The sequence below is a fragment of the Vigna umbellata genome, chromosome 11 (assembly GCF_029865625.1).
Source record: "Vigna umbellata cultivar VRB3 chromosome 11, Vumbellata_1.0, whole genome shotgun sequence".
Taxonomy (NCBI): domain Eukaryota; kingdom Viridiplantae; phylum Streptophyta; class Magnoliopsida; order Fabales; family Fabaceae; genus Vigna; species Vigna umbellata.
The window spans coordinates 17,631,157-17,648,835 of NC_142175.1; the positions used below are offsets into that span (position 1 = coordinate 17,631,157).

The 17,679-nt window shown below is 45.5% G+C and overlaps 1 long non-coding RNA gene across 2 annotated transcripts; it reads left to right on the forward strand.

Annotated features, from left to right (window-relative positions):
* Window positions 1-2,933: 2,933 nt before the first annotated feature.
* Window positions 2,934-17,474, forward strand: LOC148191067 (uncharacterized). Of its 2 annotated transcripts, none has more exons than XR_015783101.1 (2): window positions 2,934-3,030; window positions 16,933-17,474. It is a non-coding gene; the product is annotated as an uncharacterized LOC148191067 (long non-coding RNA). The 2 variants fall into 2 exon arrangements; XR_015783100.1 differs by lacking the exon at window positions 16,933-17,474 and adding an exon at window positions 5,626-5,807.
* Window positions 17,475-17,679: the final 205 nt, after the last annotated feature.

Genomic DNA, 17,679 nt, shown 5'->3' on the forward strand with positions numbered 1-17,679 from the left:
TATATATATATATATATATATATATATATATATATATATATATATATATATATATGCGTTTCATATAAAGAAAGTTGTACTTAATGTAAAAAACAATCCAATACCAAAACTATCAAAATATAAACTTAAACTAAACCAAAGTAATGTTCAACAAGAAATATAAGTGATCCTAGCTCTATCTTTGTAGAAGATAATTTGTCCACTCATGCCTTATCTGCCTAATTGTGTCCTCTGGTATAAGAGATGTACTCTTGAAGCGCTGCAAAATGAAGAAAGATTCATTATGGTTTCATATATTTTTAAAGATGAATTTGATTTGTAATGTATTCAAGGTATGCATCATTACCTCATTTCAGTCATCTGTAATAACAGCTCGAATGATGGGACAAAGAAGCCACATTTTCATGAATCTAGCTGTTGGTTACACTAAAAGCACAAACTAAATAGTCAAGAATTTAGATCATTCAATAACATAGAAAATGAATTAGAAGTATAAATGACTTACAACCTTTGGATACAAAAGTTGAACTAGTTGACCTCGAGATTTACTAATAACTCTAGTTAGATTGAAAACACAAAGTAAAATTAATATAACTATATTTATCATAAAAGTTTAAGGTGAACATCAAATTCAAAGTCATTTTTGGAAAAACACTTACCCTTGAAGCATGGTTCTCAAGTCAGTTTTCATCTTCCTGTGCAACGAACAAAACCATATAATTTTACATTGTTTGGGAATAATGACCATCAGCTGCCAATGCGACCTATTACGAATGACAAATAGTCATTTAACTAATTAAGTAAACTTTAATAATGAACTTTTACATATAACAACACCTACCCATCAATGTATGGCACAAGGTATACGTCTCTTTTTGACTCATCCATCCATGTTTGCAAATAATGTTGTTTGCTTTCAAGTGTGTTACCAGAAGGTTGAATGGTCTGAGGTTCAACAAATCCGTACATGGAAAACCGACCTTGGTCTACAACGATTGTGTCCACGTACCTAAAACAACAAAGTTAAGTTGTTAGAAACTAGGAATCTAAATAAAACTAATATGGAAGACAAAATAAACTATCTTACATGCACCACAGTTGAATGATGGAAATATTCAACATCCTGTCTCCCTTAATCACCTCCAATTCATCAGTTAATGTGATATATACTAGCACATTGGGGGGAGACCAAATACTCTCAAATCCCAGTATAGTTCTAATGGTGCTCTCTTAAACCTGGGTAATCTTGTCATTAACTTTGATAGAGGATCATCCTCCGCTTCAGCCATGTCATCATCTTCATGTATGACTGTATCATGAATCAGCTACTTCTGAGGACGTGTGAACTGAAGATAAGAATTTCAAAGTTATCAACAAATATTTTTAAATTTAACATAGAACACTACAAGAAATATTGCATTTATATACGGATATTGATATACGGATTATAATCCGTATGTAATTCAGATATTACATACGGATTTTATATACGAATTTTGAAAAATAAATTATATACGTATATTATATACGGATTTTTATCTACTGAATATCCATATATAAAATTCGTATATAATTTTAACGCGTGATGGCGGGAAGATTTTCGAAGGTAAAATCCATATGTAGTTGTTGTAATCCGTATATAACTAAAAACAAGTTTTATCTACTGATAATATATACGGATTAATCGATCCATTTTAGGTTTCCTTCGTCAACCTAGGGTTTTAGGGTTCTTCGCGTCGCATCGTCTCCGTTTTTGGAGTATTCCTGGATTCTCAGGGTTTGTTTTCGTTCTCCACTGATTCGGCTCTTGGTCTCGAGTTCTCTTCCCAATTTACATCATTCCGCTGCGTTTCTTCACCGGAGGTGCCTCATTACAGTTTAAATCGCGCCTTCAGGCCTTCATACAATGACATTTGTATTACCGATGTTGCGTTTAGGGAAGATTCAGAGGGCTTTTAAGGTATTTTTTTTATGTGTTTTGTGATTGAGAATATTATTGAATGAGTCACAAACGCAAGACTATTTCTTGTTTTCTTCTATTCTAATTCTGAAATGCAAATGTTATGTATAGAGTGATGAGAATGTATAAAATGTGGATATTAACTATTTGTAAACTAATCCAACCTATAACAGTACCTAAAATGTGAAGAGAAACAAACTCCACGAATATGTTTGATGAAATTCGTAAGAGAAGCTTAAATGCACTCTAGGTTTTTGATGAAATGATTGTATGAATGTTCATGGAGTTATGTAATGGGGAGAGATTGGTTTGCATCACTTTCTCCCAATTTCTGTTTTGAAGGCTACTGCTTCACCATGACAGGTATTGTTAGACTTTATAATGTATATTTGGAAATTTGATCTGAATCTTATTTATAGTCCAGAATTATTTATTTCAATCATTCTATTTTCAGATGAGATTAGCAAATGAAGGACAAACTACTTTCTATACATGTACCCGTTGTGGTCATCAATTTCAGGAGAATTAGTTGTTTACTTTAAGGCTATCTTTGGAAGGAATGTACAGGAAAAATAGAATGATCTTTAAGGTTATTTTGTTCTGAGCACCTAACCCCACTAAGATTGTTATCTGGAACTTGGTTATTAATTAATAAGCCATTTTACCTTAAATTTCTTTTCTATATCAGCTATAAATAATTAAGACTACATGGAGAAATGGCGTAGCAGTACAACCCAAGTAGGCTAGATTCAACATAAAAATTGGGTTGTCTACTCTGTCGAACATGAAAGTTTTTTGTGGCTTGTAATAAAAAAGTAGCTTTAGTGTGTAGCCTTACTTTATGAAATCAAATTGTGTAAAATATGAATTACCAAGAAAATTATCCTCTGATTTGGTTTCAAGAAGGGGAGAAAAACTGTGAATAATATATCATTCAAAGTAGAATTATATCTGTTAGCTTGTACATTCCCTCCCTACCTTTAGGTGATACTAAAAGTTCATATATTTGCAGGATGGTAAGACCTTACCCAATGGACCTGTTATTTCTCCTGACAGATTTTATTGAGAAGGTGAGACATTTTTAATGTGAAAGTGATAACAGTTGAAAAACTGTTATTTTCATGATTAAAATTGACAATAAAAGCAACCTTTACACTTAGAAACTAGCTTGAAATCATGCTTTTCTTCATAGTTTCAGAAATAAGAGAGCTGGACAGGTTTATGCTTGATTTCAGTGTTTTTGTGCAGGTTTTAAGGTGAATTTGGTGAAAGAAGTGAAGAAGAAGAGAGATGGAATCAGAAAAGACATCAAAAAGTGCAAAAGGAGAAGCCGAAGTCACCGCTCAACGGCAGTTTACCGCTGAGCGGCACTCAGGAGCTTACGGGAGGTCCGTTGAGGGGCAAAATGGTCGTTGAGGGGAAGAAACGTCTCACGCACTTACCGCTGAGCGGTACTTTACCGCTGAGCGGTACTTTACTGCTGAACGGCACTTTTATGGGCTTGGACCTAATTTTCTGTAATTTACGAATAATATATAAGCTTTAGGGTTTCCTAGGGTTAGGTATCTTTGGCTGGAACGAAGCAAACACTCTCTCTTCCACCCCTTTGAAGGAGGATCTTCGATGCTGAGGCTTCCTCTTCACCTTTTTAGGGTTTTATCTTTCATTCTTTCATTGTTATTCATCTAGGTTCACCATGAATATGGTGAACTAAACTCTGTATGTTTATTGGGGAATCAATGTAATCTTTTGAAGCTCTCATATATGGAATTTGTTTTTACATCTTTTATTTAAGATCTATGCTTTCTTTCATCATTAGTTAGGGTTTTTCCTCTTTGCGTAATGCTTGCATTGTTTAACTCATTCGATGCATGATTATTGATTTTGTCGATACGGGCGTGTACGGGGAAGTCTAGATCCGGGGAATTTCTCCCAATATTATATTGGTTGTCGTTAAGCTCCTACACTTATGAACTGATCATTAGGAATGCTAGGAATTGTATGAACTCGTGATTAGGGAGAAGCCTTCTTGAAAGGTACTTTAGAGAGTGGCATTAACAATGATGATTTGAATGTTGAAATCCTAAAATATATGAGAGTGGATAAGATGAAATTGACCCCCAACAACATATTCATACATCTATTTCATTGAAAGTGTTTATCTTTTGCTTTTGCCATTGATCAAAACTTCATGCATACATATTTAATTTTCGTCTTTTGCATATAAAATCCAAATATTTCATCTTTAAGTCTTAGCTAATCAATAAACCACACAACTAAACTAGGCCGTGAGTCCTTTGGGAAGAACGATACTTGGTCTTACCAAGTTTATTACTTGAACGATTCGGTCATACTTGCCGATTGAAAAACAAGTTTGTGACATCATATTTTGGTGTTCATAAATTTGTCCATCAGAAAGCAGTTATAATTGAATAGGTATTGCCATGCTCAAGTAATAAACTCTTGATCATCATGAATTTGAAATCAGGTTGTGTGTTTGTATTCTTATAATGCAAAGGATGCCATTTATCACTGTGTGGCCCAAAATTAGGTAGGGGTGATGTAATTCACATGAATATGTAAATGCTCAATCATAATCCTTGGCATATAGAGAGTCTTAATTTGTTTTTTTTACTTTAACTTGTTTGTATAGCTACTTGACAAGTTCCAAATTTAGTTTATGCATGAGTTAAAAATAAGAAGTTAGAGGAATTATGATAAAGGTTCTGCAAAGTAACATATGGATAAATTAATTTTAGTTTATGATAAAGGTTCTTCTTATATTTCTCTTTTAAAAAGAGCTTATAAAGAAGCTCATCCAAAGAGGTTCCTGGTACTCAATTAGTCACCAAAAAATAGATTTGATGAAATGAATTCTAAATAGATCAAAACAGTGCAAAAGTTGATCAGATGGGGAAAAAGGATTTTTGTCCACCCCTAGACTTAACACATAATAAATCTATATTTTATTTGATTATCTTGGATCTTAAATTCTTTGTCTGTGATCATTGTAACATCATTACTGTGAGAAAAGGGTCAAAACGAAATAAGTGAAGTTTTTTAACAAGTGAAGTAAAGTACCTTTTCATTATATTTTAATTGTAGTCAAAGAAATATCTTCGTCTTTGGTAATTATAATTATAAAAAGGAAAAAAAATACAACTTTAACATAGGTGTCATTTTAGTGTGAATATCATGGGACATTACTGTCTCACATTCTTTGTATCCATAAGATTAAAAAGTAAAGTGGTTCTACACTTTTCTATGTTTTCTTTAGTTTGATCCTAGAAATATTTTTTTAAAATTCCCATTGCCTTATCATCTTCCTAGGATTTCTAATTAAAGTTCCATGTTGATGTATTGATATACTGCAAATTTTATGAAGTGTAAGTATCCTTTTTCAAATTAGTTTTAGTTTAATTTCAATTGGAGGCATGTGTTTCATTGTAAATCTCAATATAAATTTTTTTATTATTTTGGAAAAATTTAATTGAAGTATGTCGTGTTTTATTTCTTCTAGCTTCATTGGACGCCTTGTACCCCATTCAGAATGTGCTGCCATCTTTTGTGGGTTATAGGTCTACAATCATTATGTCTCAATTTTAAAATTTAGCTACAGAAAATACAGTAACAGACCAATTTTAATAGTACTTTTCTCTTTTCAGGATTGTAATTGAGATGCTTGAAGTGAAAATTAGAGAATTTGTGTGCAATTTCAACACTGTATTGGAAGAGATATCATTATCCAAACAAAATCTTTCCACGCCTCTTGATTGTATGAAAAATCGTAAATTTGATATTGTAAGTGTTCAATAATTCATTAATAGGTTTGAGTATATTTTGTTAAGTTTATGTAATATATCTATTTTAAATGTAAAATGTTTGGTATGGTGTTGAATGAAAACTGTATCTGCAAGGGCCGGACGCCGTACGGAAGGATCCATGTGAGCGGACGCCCAAGCTAATTGGGCGGATCTCCATGCGGACGAGACGGACGCCCATATCACATGGGCGGACACGACGAGCAAAACCGGACGCCGTACGGAAGAGCCCACATGGGCGGATCCCAAGTGGGCGGATCCCACATGGGCGGATCTCCGCGGACACGGCCAGCAAAACCGGACGCCGTATCAAAGAGCCCACATGGGCGGACCCCATATGGGCGGATCTCCGTGCGCGCGAGGCAGACGCCCATTTCACAGGGGCGGACGTCCACGCCCGTCAAAACACTAATCAACATAACTTAAGGAAAAGTAGCCTGGTTTAAAGGTAAGTAGAAATTAGAAGCTATTGGGCCGTTTTGGGCCGTGATTAACTTTTCACTAATCCCAAGCCCATAGCGAAAACTATAAATACAGGTCCACGGTGAGTGGTAGATAGGTTACATTGAATGCATATTTATTGCTACTACTGAAAATAGCCACTGCTCTGAAACTGACTTTGGCATCGGAGAATCTTTTGTAGGTCTCCGCCCCTCCGGATCAAGAGGAGAGCCAGAGCGCCAGGAGAAGATCCGCCACGGAGACAAGACCACGGGAGGACTTGGACGATTTGGAACCGCACAGCCCTACATATCCGAAACATTTGGCGCCCACCGTGGGGCCGTGTGATTTAAAAAACCCAATGGTGACCACGAGAAATATGAGCTTAGACGATCCCGCTGAGATGATGCGCGTGCTACAACAAAAAATGGACGAGATGCAGCAACGTCATGAAGAAGAGATGGCGGCCGTGAGGGCCGACTGCGAAGCCCGGATAGCTCGGGAGATCGGGCAGATGAACGGGGGAGAACGAACGAGAGATAAAGGAAAGGGGGTGGAAGGAGAACGCCCGCCCCCAGACACCGAGGGCGATAGGACTTGGAGGCCTTCCGGATCGGAGGCAGAAGAAAGCAAGGCTAAGTCGGTGCATGCGGAAAGCGCTGCTGAGGACGGGCGGATGGTCATCAAGCCGGAGCCTTCATCCACCCTATTGCTCCCATTTACCCAGAACATAATGAATGTCCAAATCTCGGAGCAATTCATGGCTCCGCAGTTCAAAATGTATAACGGAACGACGGACCCCGCGTCCCATATCCAGACATTCTCAAATGCGATGGCGTTCCGAACAGGCAATGACGCCATTTGGTGTCGAGCATTCTCGCTCTCGTTGGAAGATGAGGCACTGGAATGGTTCAACACCCTCCCCCCTAATTCAATAGAAAATTTTGCCGGGTTGAAACAGCTGTTCGTCAAACAATTTGCGGCCAGCAGCACTCAAGATCTGACCGTATTCGAATTAATGACCCTCAAGCAGGAGAAGGACGAGACCTTGCGGACGTTCATGGACAGGTATCAGAAGACCGTCCGGCGAGTGAAAAGCCTGACGCCGGAGCTCGCCCTTCACTACATCCTGCCGGCTCTTAAGCCGGGGCCGTTCAAAGATAGTGTCTGCAGGCGAGCACCCAAAACAATGGAGGAGTTGAGGGAAAGAGCAGCTGATGAAATAAGGGTGGAGGAGATGAAGCTCTCCTACAAAAAAGAAACTCAAGAGGCCAGGGGAGAGAGGACGGACGGTAATAAACCCGCCAATTCTACGGGAAAAACGTTCGGCCCTAGGCCCCGGGAGCAGAAGAAAGGACCCCGTTTCCAACAATATACGCCCTTGAACGCCTCAAGGGAGAAAATTCTCCGAGAGGCCCTAAGTGCAGATCTGATAGTGGAGCATGAGGGACTCCCAACTTCGAAGAACGCTGACCGGAGCAAACACTGCTCCTACCACAAAAACATGGGTCACAGCACCGAAGAGTGCTGGACCCTCAAGGACAAAATAGAGGAGCTCATCCGGGCGGGAAAGCTCAAGAAATACGTCCGCGATGAGCGTCCGCCACTGCAAACCGAACGACCTTCTCAGAGGCCGGCCTACCGAAAGGACGAGCCAAAGAGCACGAGGACAGAGCGACCACGCCAGGAAAGGCGACCAAGCCGAAGCCGTAGCAGGGAGCGCCCCTTGAGAGGGCATATTAACACCATTTCCGGAGGATTCGCGGGGGGAGGATCATCTTCCTCCGCCGGTAAACGCCATATTCGAGCCCTCCATTCCGTCCATGTGGTTGATAAGCCGCGCCGTTCCATGCCGGCCATCACCTTCTCGGACGAGGACTTTCACGCCCCCGATCCCGACCAAGACGACCCAATGGTCATAACGGCAGAAATAGCACGTTACGGGATAAGTAAAGTCCTGGTTGATCAAGGAAGCTCGGTCAACATCCTCTACTGGAAGACTTTCCTGCAGATGGATATCTCGGAAGATCTGATCGTCCCCTACGATGGACAGATAGTGGGATTCGCCGGAGAGAGAGTTGACACGAGGGGGTATGTGGAATTAAGGACGAGGCTGGGAACCGGACGATCTAGCGAGGAGAAGAGGGTCCGGTATTTGCTGGTGGAGGCCAACACGTCATACAATGTACTGCTCGGGAGGCCGTGTTTAAACGCCTTTGGAGCGATCGTCTCTACCCCCCACCTCGCAATGAAGTACCCCTCCGAGAAGGGAACTATCTGTACGGTCCGGGCGGACCAGAAGACGGCACGAGAATGCTACGCGGCGGGGTTGAGATTGCACGTCCGTCCAGTGAAAAGACGGGCGGCCGGCTCTGAGGTGGCCATGGCAGACCTCGACCCGAGGACGAATACCGAAGACCGCTTGGAACCTATTGGGGAAACCCAACCTATCCTGATAGGAAGGGAACCCGCCCAAACCACCCTCATCGCCAGGGAGCTAAACCCTGAGATGGAAAGGGACCTGAGGGCACTCTTGTGGAAAAACCGGGATCTATTTGCATGGACGGCAGCGGATATGCCGGGCATCCATCCCGCCGTAATGAGCCATAAGCTCTCGCTTTTCCAGAACGCTCGCCCAGTGGCCCAGAAGAAGCGACGAATGGGCGAGGAGAAACGTAAAGCTGTGCAAGAAGAGGTGGACAAGCTGAGGAAAGCCGGTTTCGTCCGGGCAGTCACTTACACCACGTGGCTAGCTAACGTGGTCATGGTGAAGAAGGCCAACGGGAAGTGGCGTATGTGTACTAATTACACAGATCTGAATAAAGCCTGCCCGAAGGATTCCCACCCCTTGCCCAGTATTGACGCCTTGGTGGACGGCGCTTCCGGGCACCGAGTATTGAGCTTCCTAGACGCATATTCCGGGTATAATCAGATACCCATGTACGGGCCGGACATTGAAAAGACAGCTTTCATTACGGAGAAGGCTAACTTCTGCTACGAGGTTATGCCGTTCGGCCTGAAGAATGCAGGGGCAACCTATCAGCGCCTAATGGACAGAATCTTCCAGGGCCAGATAGGCCGGTGCATGGACATATACGTAGATGACATGGTGGTCCGGTCAGCAGACGGAGAGGGGCACCTCAAGGATCTTGAGGAGGTTTTTCGCCAAGTTAGGAAATTTGGCATGCGCTTAAATCCCGCAAAGTGTACGTTCGGGGTAGCAGCCGGAAAGTTCTTGGGTTTCATGCTGACATCCAGGGGGATCGAGGCTAACCCGGACAAATGCGACGCGGTATTGCAAATGCAGAGTCCGGCCACCCTTAAGGAAGTGCAGAGACTGGTGGGACGCCTCACTGCTTTATCCCGGTTCATCCCCAAGTTGGCGGAGCGGATGAGGCCGGTCCTGCGTAAGTTAAAGAAGGGGACCGGCCAGTCATGGGACGACGAATGCGAGCGAACGTTCCAGGACATCAAGATCCTCCTTAGCAACCCACCGGTCATGAACCGACCGGTCCCAGGTGGAGATTTGCACATCTTCTTGGGAGTGTCCGAAACGGCTGTCAGCGCCGTGTTGATGCAGGAACGGCCTCAGGTGAGGCTAATTTACTTCGTGAGCCGCACGCTCTTGGACGCAGAAACCCGGTACCAGCGGGTAGAAAAGGTGGCCTTGGCCTTGTTACATGCCTCCCGAAGACTTCGTCCTTATTTCCAAAGTTACCAGGTCATAGTCCGGACGGACTTCCCAATCTCCAAAATCCTCCGGAAGCCAGACCTAGCCGGACGGATGGTGGCTTGGGCGGTAGAGCTCTCAGAGTTCGGCTTGCGCTATGAACCAAGAGGATCGGTTAAAGGCCAACATCTGGCGGATTTCGCGGCCGAATTACCCCCTTCCGGCCAAGACGTCTGGAACTTATATGTAGATGGAGCTTCCGGCCGCTCGGTCAGCGGTGCCGGCATCGTACTTGAAGGCCCCAATGGTTTCCTACTGGAGCATTCTTTGATATTCAAATTCAAAGTATCCAACAATCAGGCCGAGTACGAGGCCCTTGTAGCCGGCCTCGAACTGGCAAAAGATATGGGGGCGAGGAGGATAACCTGTCGGACGGATTCTGAGCTGGTGGTGGGCCAAATGAATGGCAACTTCCAAGTCAGGGAAGAACGCCTTTCGCGATATTATCAGAAAGCGACCGAGCTCACCTGGGCGTTCGACAAAGTTGATATACAGCATATTCCCAGGGAACAAAACACGAGGGCGGACGTACTATCCAAACTCAGTTCGGGAAAGGAAAAGGGGCAGCTGACTACTATCGTACGGCAGGTTCTACTACAGCCTTCTGTAGAATGCTCGGTGGTATCCGGCGGAGAACAAGATTGGCGCGCAGGAATCCGGGAAATCATGAACCGCCAGGATGAGGGGCGGATGGTAGGTCCGGGCGAAGCCAAGAAAGTCGCCCGTTATTTTATCGTGGGAGATGACTTGTACCGAAGGGGATTCTCCTCCCCCCTCCTTAAGTGCCTGGGGGCTGAAGAGGCATACTATGTCATGGACGAACTTCACAACGGCGTTTGTGGCCTCCACACGGGCTGGAGGACGTTAAAAGCCCGGCTACTGAGAGCCGGATATTATTGGCCTGCCATGGAGGCGGACACGAGAGCGTTCGTCCAAAAGTGTATCCGCTGTCAAGAACACTCCAACAACTCCCATCTTCCGCCACATGCCTTACATTCAATATCTTCCCCTTGGCCATTCGCACAATGGGGAATGGACATCGTAGGACCATTCCCAACAGGACAGGCACAGAAGAAATTCCTTTTGGTGGCAGTTGATTACTTCACCAAGTGGGTGGAGGCCGAACCTTTGGCAACCATCACGGCCTCCCAGGTCCAGAAATTCTGCTGGAAATTGATATGTCGCTTCGGCCTCCCTCAGTCCATCATCACAGATAATGGCCGGCAGTTTATTGACAAAAAACTCGCCGAATTCTTCAAAGGGCTAGGGATCAAGCACATCACCAGCTCTGTAGAGCACCCCCAGACGAACGGACAAGCAGAGGCAATGAACAAAACCATAGTTTCGGAACTCAAGCGGCATTTGGGAGAAAGGAAGGGAGCATGGGTGGACGAACTGCCCGAGGTCTTATGGGCCTATAGATGCACACCTCATGGAACCACAGGCGACACCCCTTTCAACTTAACTTATGGTACTGATGCCATGTTGCCGGTTGAGCTGGGCGAACCGTCCTTAAGGCGAGAAGTCGAGGACCTGAACCTCAACGATCAAGAGTTGAGAATCGAATTGGACTCCCTGGACGAACAGCGTGACCGAGCGGCGCTGAGGGCCGAAGCTTGCAAACGAATGGTCGAGAGAAAATACAACTCCAAGGTCCGCCCAAGAAGTTTCCAAGAGGGGGATTTAGTATGGAGAAAAACGGGGGATGCCCGCCGAAACCCGGCGCACGGAAAACTCGCCGCCAAATGGGAGGGGCCGTTCAGGATAGTGGAAGCCCCGGGAAACGGAGCCTACAGGCTGGAACGCATGGACGGACGTCCCATCCCCAACACCTGGAACGCCACACATTTAAAGTTTTACTTTAGTTAATGTCAAATACTTGATTCGATGTACCCCCATAATCAATGAATCAAGATATCTGTTTTCTCCCACAAAGCTAATGTCATCTTGTAAAAATGTAGTAACGAAGGATCGTCCGCCCTACCAAACTCCAAGCTGGCGAACGAGCGTTCCAAAGAGAACGACTCTCAGCTTGGTTGGGCGACGAAGTGAAGAGACGTCCGTCCTACCAAACTCCAAGCTAGCGAACGAGCGTTCCAAAGAGAACGACTCTCAGCTTGGTTGGGCGACGAAGTGAAGAGACGTCCGTCCTACCAAACTCCAAGCTAGCGAACGAGCGTTCCAAAGAGAACGACTCTCAGCTTGGTTGGGCGACGAAGTGAAAAGACGTCCGTCCTACCAAACTCCAAGCCGGCGAGTGTTCCAACGAGAACAACTCTCGGCCTGGTTGGGCGACACCGCGAAAGGATTGTCCGCCCTACCAAACTCCAAGCCGGCGAGTGTTCCAACAAGAACAACTCTCGGCCTGGTTGGGCGACACCGCGAAAGGATTGTCCGCCCTACCAAACTCCACGCCGGTGATTGTTCCAACGAGAACAACTCTCGGCCTGGTTGGGCGACCGCGAAAGGATTGTCCGCACTACCAAAATCCAAGCTGGTGATTGTTCCAACGAGAACAATTCTCGGCTTGGTTGGGCGGCGCTATGCAACTAAACCGGATAAAAAGTAAAGGCAGATAAAGATGTGCAAAATTAAAGAGCTGTGTATTAATCATTTGCGCTTAAAGGCGCTGAGATCTACAAAAAAGACCGCCCCGCCAACATCTGGAACACTCGAGACGTTGGATGGACGGTCGAAAAATACACCTCCAAAAAACATTATTAAAAACTAATTCTTCCCCCTCCCAGCGGCCTCCACGGGCGGCTCGTTCTCTTCGACGGCATTCAAGTCCACGAGGACGCCGTTGAAGACGTCCTTTTCTATATCCACGCCCAGAGCAAAGGGATCATGGACGCCCGCCAAGAGAGTCACTTGGCGAAGGACTTTGTTGAAACCCTCCTCATGTTCAAACAGGATGGTGGACTCCAACTCAGCAATCTGTTCCTTGGCCTTAGCCACTTCAAGAGTGAGCTCCTCGTTGGCCTTGGCGCGGCACGACTCGGCCTCCTTCGAGCGGGTTACCTCCGCCTCCAGCAGCTCAATTTTCTGGCGGCCCTCTTCCGCTAAACGCTCCTGCTCAATCCGGGCGGCTGCCAACCCTTCAGCGGACTCCCTCTTAGCTTTTTCCAGCTCGTCCTCGAGCTGCTCGATCCTCTTATCGTATTCATCTTGATTAAGTACCATCTCCTCCAAAGTCAGCTGAAGGGAGGCCGCGTTTTTCTTCTCCCGGTCAAGCTCGGCCCGGACCTCTGCCACTCCGGGGCGGTCGGCCCACTCCTTCAAATACCAAGCCAAGGCGGATGTCCGGGTTGACATCTCCAGCATGGCGTTAGTAAGCTCCAACTCGGAAAGTGGTTCAATGAGCGCCCGTTGGGAGGAGCTCATGTGAAATTTGGTGCGGTCGCTCATGCTGAAGGCCGGGCTAAAAATGCCGCCAGGAAGAGGAACGAGCGGGGCTTTCCCCCGATCCTTCTCCTTGTCTTTGCCCTTCCGGGCCTTCTTCGAGGCCGAGCGAGATGACGACCCCTCCTTGTCTCGTCGCCCCTCCGCAGTAGGATCTGCTCTCTTGCGCTTCGAGAGATCGACTGAAACAGTGGCCGCCTCAGACAAAGGTCCCACTTGGGCGGCCTCCAATTCCGGCTGAGGATTGGAAGGCGGTGCCTGCATATTGTGACCCCCGATTCCGGCAGCAGGGGTAACTCCTACCTTAGGAGCAGCGCGGGTGGTCGCCTGGCGGACCCCCGAAGGAGGAGGACGGGGCGCATCTGGAACAACAGTCGGCCGGGCGGTCGACGAGCTAGCCCCAGACTTCTTCCTCAGTGCGAAAAAGTTGGATTTGCGGGGACCGGGATTCGTCATTAATTCTGCAAGAGACAGGAAAATTCAGAAAATTTAACGTCAGTATGCGAAAAACAAATACACCCAACGGGACAAGACCATACCGAACGCCTTTGGTCCACAATCTTCGAGACTAAGGCATTCGACCAAGTGGCGGGCGGAGATCCGGCGGGGGAGGGCGTTAATGGTGCGCACAGCTTCTAAGTCGGCTGCTGACAAGGCTCCTGTAGAAGTCGCCCTTATGTGTCGAGGATCTCTCGTCCAATAAAGTGGAAACAGCGGATTCCCTTCACCGTCAGAAAATTCGCGGACGCCGACTTTGTTAATGATTATCTTAAAGTAATGTTGTTTAAAATTCTTGAACGAATCAGAGAAGGGGCGAAAAAGGGTCCTGCCCCGTACCGAACTAAAAGACACCCAACCGCCAGAACGCGATGGGCGGACTACGAAGTAATGAAAGAAAACCGGGATGGTTGGCGTGACACCTACTGCCAAACACATAGCGAGAAAAGCCTGCACGGCCGCCAACGAGTTAGGGTGCAGCTGCGTTGGAGCCACGTTGACCTCCCGAAGAATAGCCGTTTGAAATTTAGTAAAGGGAACCCGGACAAAAAGGTGGGTGAAGAAAGCCACATACATGAAAAAGAAATCGTACGGACTAGACCGCCCATCGTGGAAAACCCTCTCATTTAGCAAAGTTACCCCGGCTTTAATTAACTTAGAGTCCTCCACATCCCGGACAATATGGGTGCGGCGAACCCGCCACACTAAATCCTTGCGGAAGGCGTAAGACGAAGCATACCGGCTAGGAACAGGGGGAGCCAAGTCAGATACAGCCACCCCTTGACCTTCCGGTTCAAAGGGGGACCCGACCACGGAAATACCGCCCTTGAGCAAGAATAACGGCAAACCATGAAAAATCCGGTCATCCGCCGGCGTCGGTGAATCGGGATCCGCCCCAGAAGACCCAATCGCCTCCTCCAAAAAGTGAGAAGACACTGAGCCGAGAGAATCGCTGTTGTCGCCCCGCACCGACCCCTCCCGGACTCCGCCCGACGATCCAGAACCTGACTCGATGGACACAGACGCCATTTATTACCTGAGGGAACAAAGAATCTTGAGCTCGTGAATGATGAGGATAAGTGAAAATGACACCATCTATTCCGCTATTTATAGGGAAAAATTAGTAACCGTTGAATGTATCTTGGCCGTCTAGATTTGGTACAACCAACGCTCCAGATTTGGCGACGCTTCAGCCCTATTCAATGGGGACGCGCCACGTGTTTTCCCGCCTGAAATTCGAATTCAAAAAGCCCACTGGATAAAGCCCAATTACGGGTTCCCAACCCCCACGCGCCGTATCCAAAATCCTACGTTCACTACGTGTACTAGGACTTGGGGGGCTTGTGTACCAGAGAGTGTCGGGAGCCGTACAAAGGACGCCCGAAATACCGAAACATCCGCCGAAGGGCGCCGAAGTGCCAGGCGCCGTACGAAGGGCGCCGAAGTGCCAGTCGCCGTACGAAAGACGCCACGGAAGGACCGTCAGGTTGTCCAATGATCGCCTACCCAAAGATATACCGGAGTCCACTCCGGAGGCTACGGCGACTTACGGCAATGCCTGTACGCAATCGTAAAAGACACGCCGGAGGCTCATGCATTGAAGAGCCGGCCAAAGATTGAACCTAGACCCAGTATAAACTCTCCTAACCCTCTTGTAGCAGGGAGGAACACCTACCAACCGGGCCGAACCTCTTTATAAGAAAAACTTTGCCTGTACGCAATCGTAAAAGACACGCCGGAGGCTCATGCATTGAAGAGTCGGCCAAAGATTGAACCTAGACCCAGTATAAACTCTCCTAACCCTCTTGTAGCAGGGAGGAACACCTACCAACCGGGCCGAACCTCTTTATAAGAAAAACTTTGAAGAACTCACAAGGAATCCTACCATCACAGAGCAGCCCGGCACGACAGCCACTGCATCAAATCTTATCTGTTGGGTGACCCAAAGTCCTACGTTCACTACGGGCACTAGGACTTGGGGGGCTTGTGTATCTGCAAGGGCCGGACGCCGTACGGAAGGATCCATGTGAGCGGACGCCCAAGCTAATTGGGCGGATCTCCATGCGGACGAGACGGACGCCCATATCACATGGGCGGACACGACGAGCAAAACCGGACGCCGTACGGAAGAGCCCACATGGGCGGATCCCAAGTGGGCGGATCCCACATGGGCGGATCTCCGCGGACACGGCCAGCAAAACCGGACGCCGTATCAAAGAGCCCACATGGGCGGACCCCATATGGGCGGATCTCCGTGCGCGCGAGGCAGACGCCCATTTCACAGGGGCGGACGTCCACGCCCGTCAAAACACTAATCAACATAACTTAAGGAAAAGTAGCCTGGTTTAAAGGTAAGTAGAAATTAGAAGCTATTGGGCCGTTTTGGGCCGTGATTAACTTTTCACTAATCCCAAGCCCATAGCGAAAACTATAAATACAGGTCCACGGTGAGTGGTAGATAGGTTACATTGAATGCATATTTATTGCTACTACTGAAAATAGCCACTGCTCTGAAACTGACTTTGGCATCGGAGAATCTTTTGTAGGTCTCCGCCCCTCCGGATCAAGAGGAGAGCCAGAGCGCCAGGAGAAGATCCGCCACGGAGACAAGACCACGGGAGGACTTGGACGATTTGGAACCGCACAGCCCTACATATCCGAAACAAAAACTATTGTGATGGATAGTGTTGTGTTTATATATATTACAGGTTTGTATTGTGGTATATGCAGTTGGCAACTATACACATTTCCAGATATTGTTTTCAAGTTGATGTTAACTGGCTCTAGTTTCTGGGAAAGTATTACTTTCTATTTTTAATCATGTTGACAAGTGTTAACTGTGGAGTGCTGTTTCTTTATTTCTCGGCCTTAAAAAATATCAAAATTTTTCTTAACCAAGCAACCATGCCATTCTGGTTTTGTCTCTGGTATGAGCCCACAGGATTTGATTGAAATACAGAATAAGGATTATTTTTGACATAGGACCCACCAAGAGTTCCAAATAAATACAAAATTATGAAATGTTGGGTTCAAGCTTCTTCAATTATCAAAGATTGAAAGACGTTATTTTGTGATTGCAGGGTTTAGTGATAGAGAGAATCCAAGATTCAATATCAGAAGAGGATAAGAGGTTGATCTATCTTGGAGATGGAAGTGGAGACTATTGTCCAAGTTTGAGGTTGAAAGAGAAGGACTTTATGATGCCAAGGAAGATCTTTCCATTGTGGGATCTGATATGTAGAGATCCTTCACTTCGTAAGGCTGACATTCATGGTTGGAGTGATGGAGAAGAACTTGGAGATGGAAGTGGAGACTATTCTCCCTTCATTTCCTCTTATTGCAAGCTTCAGACTGTCAGTCACTGCTCATGAGGCTTTGCCCAAAGCTCTACCAGTTTGACCATAGTTTCATGGTTTTGTAACTTTTGCAATGGACCAAAGTAGAATATAACATGACTAATTTTTGTCTCAATAGTATAATAGTATATATTGCATAGTTAGTTACCTTTGCCTTAATTTCTGTAATATCCTATGACAATCTAGATACAATGAGGTAGGACCATCCAGTTGTAAACATCACGTTTTAATAAAAATTGAGAGATATTTGGTATTATTTTTTATAATTTGACAGTTTTATTTGATTTTTATCAGTATATGAAACTATTAGTTATTGGGTGTAGATGTGAGATCATCTAATTTTTTTTTATAAAACCATAAGTTACATACGGATTTTTCCGTATATAAATTATATACGGATTTTTCCATATATAATTTATATACGGATTTTATATACGGATTTTTTCGTATATAATTTATATACGGATTTTA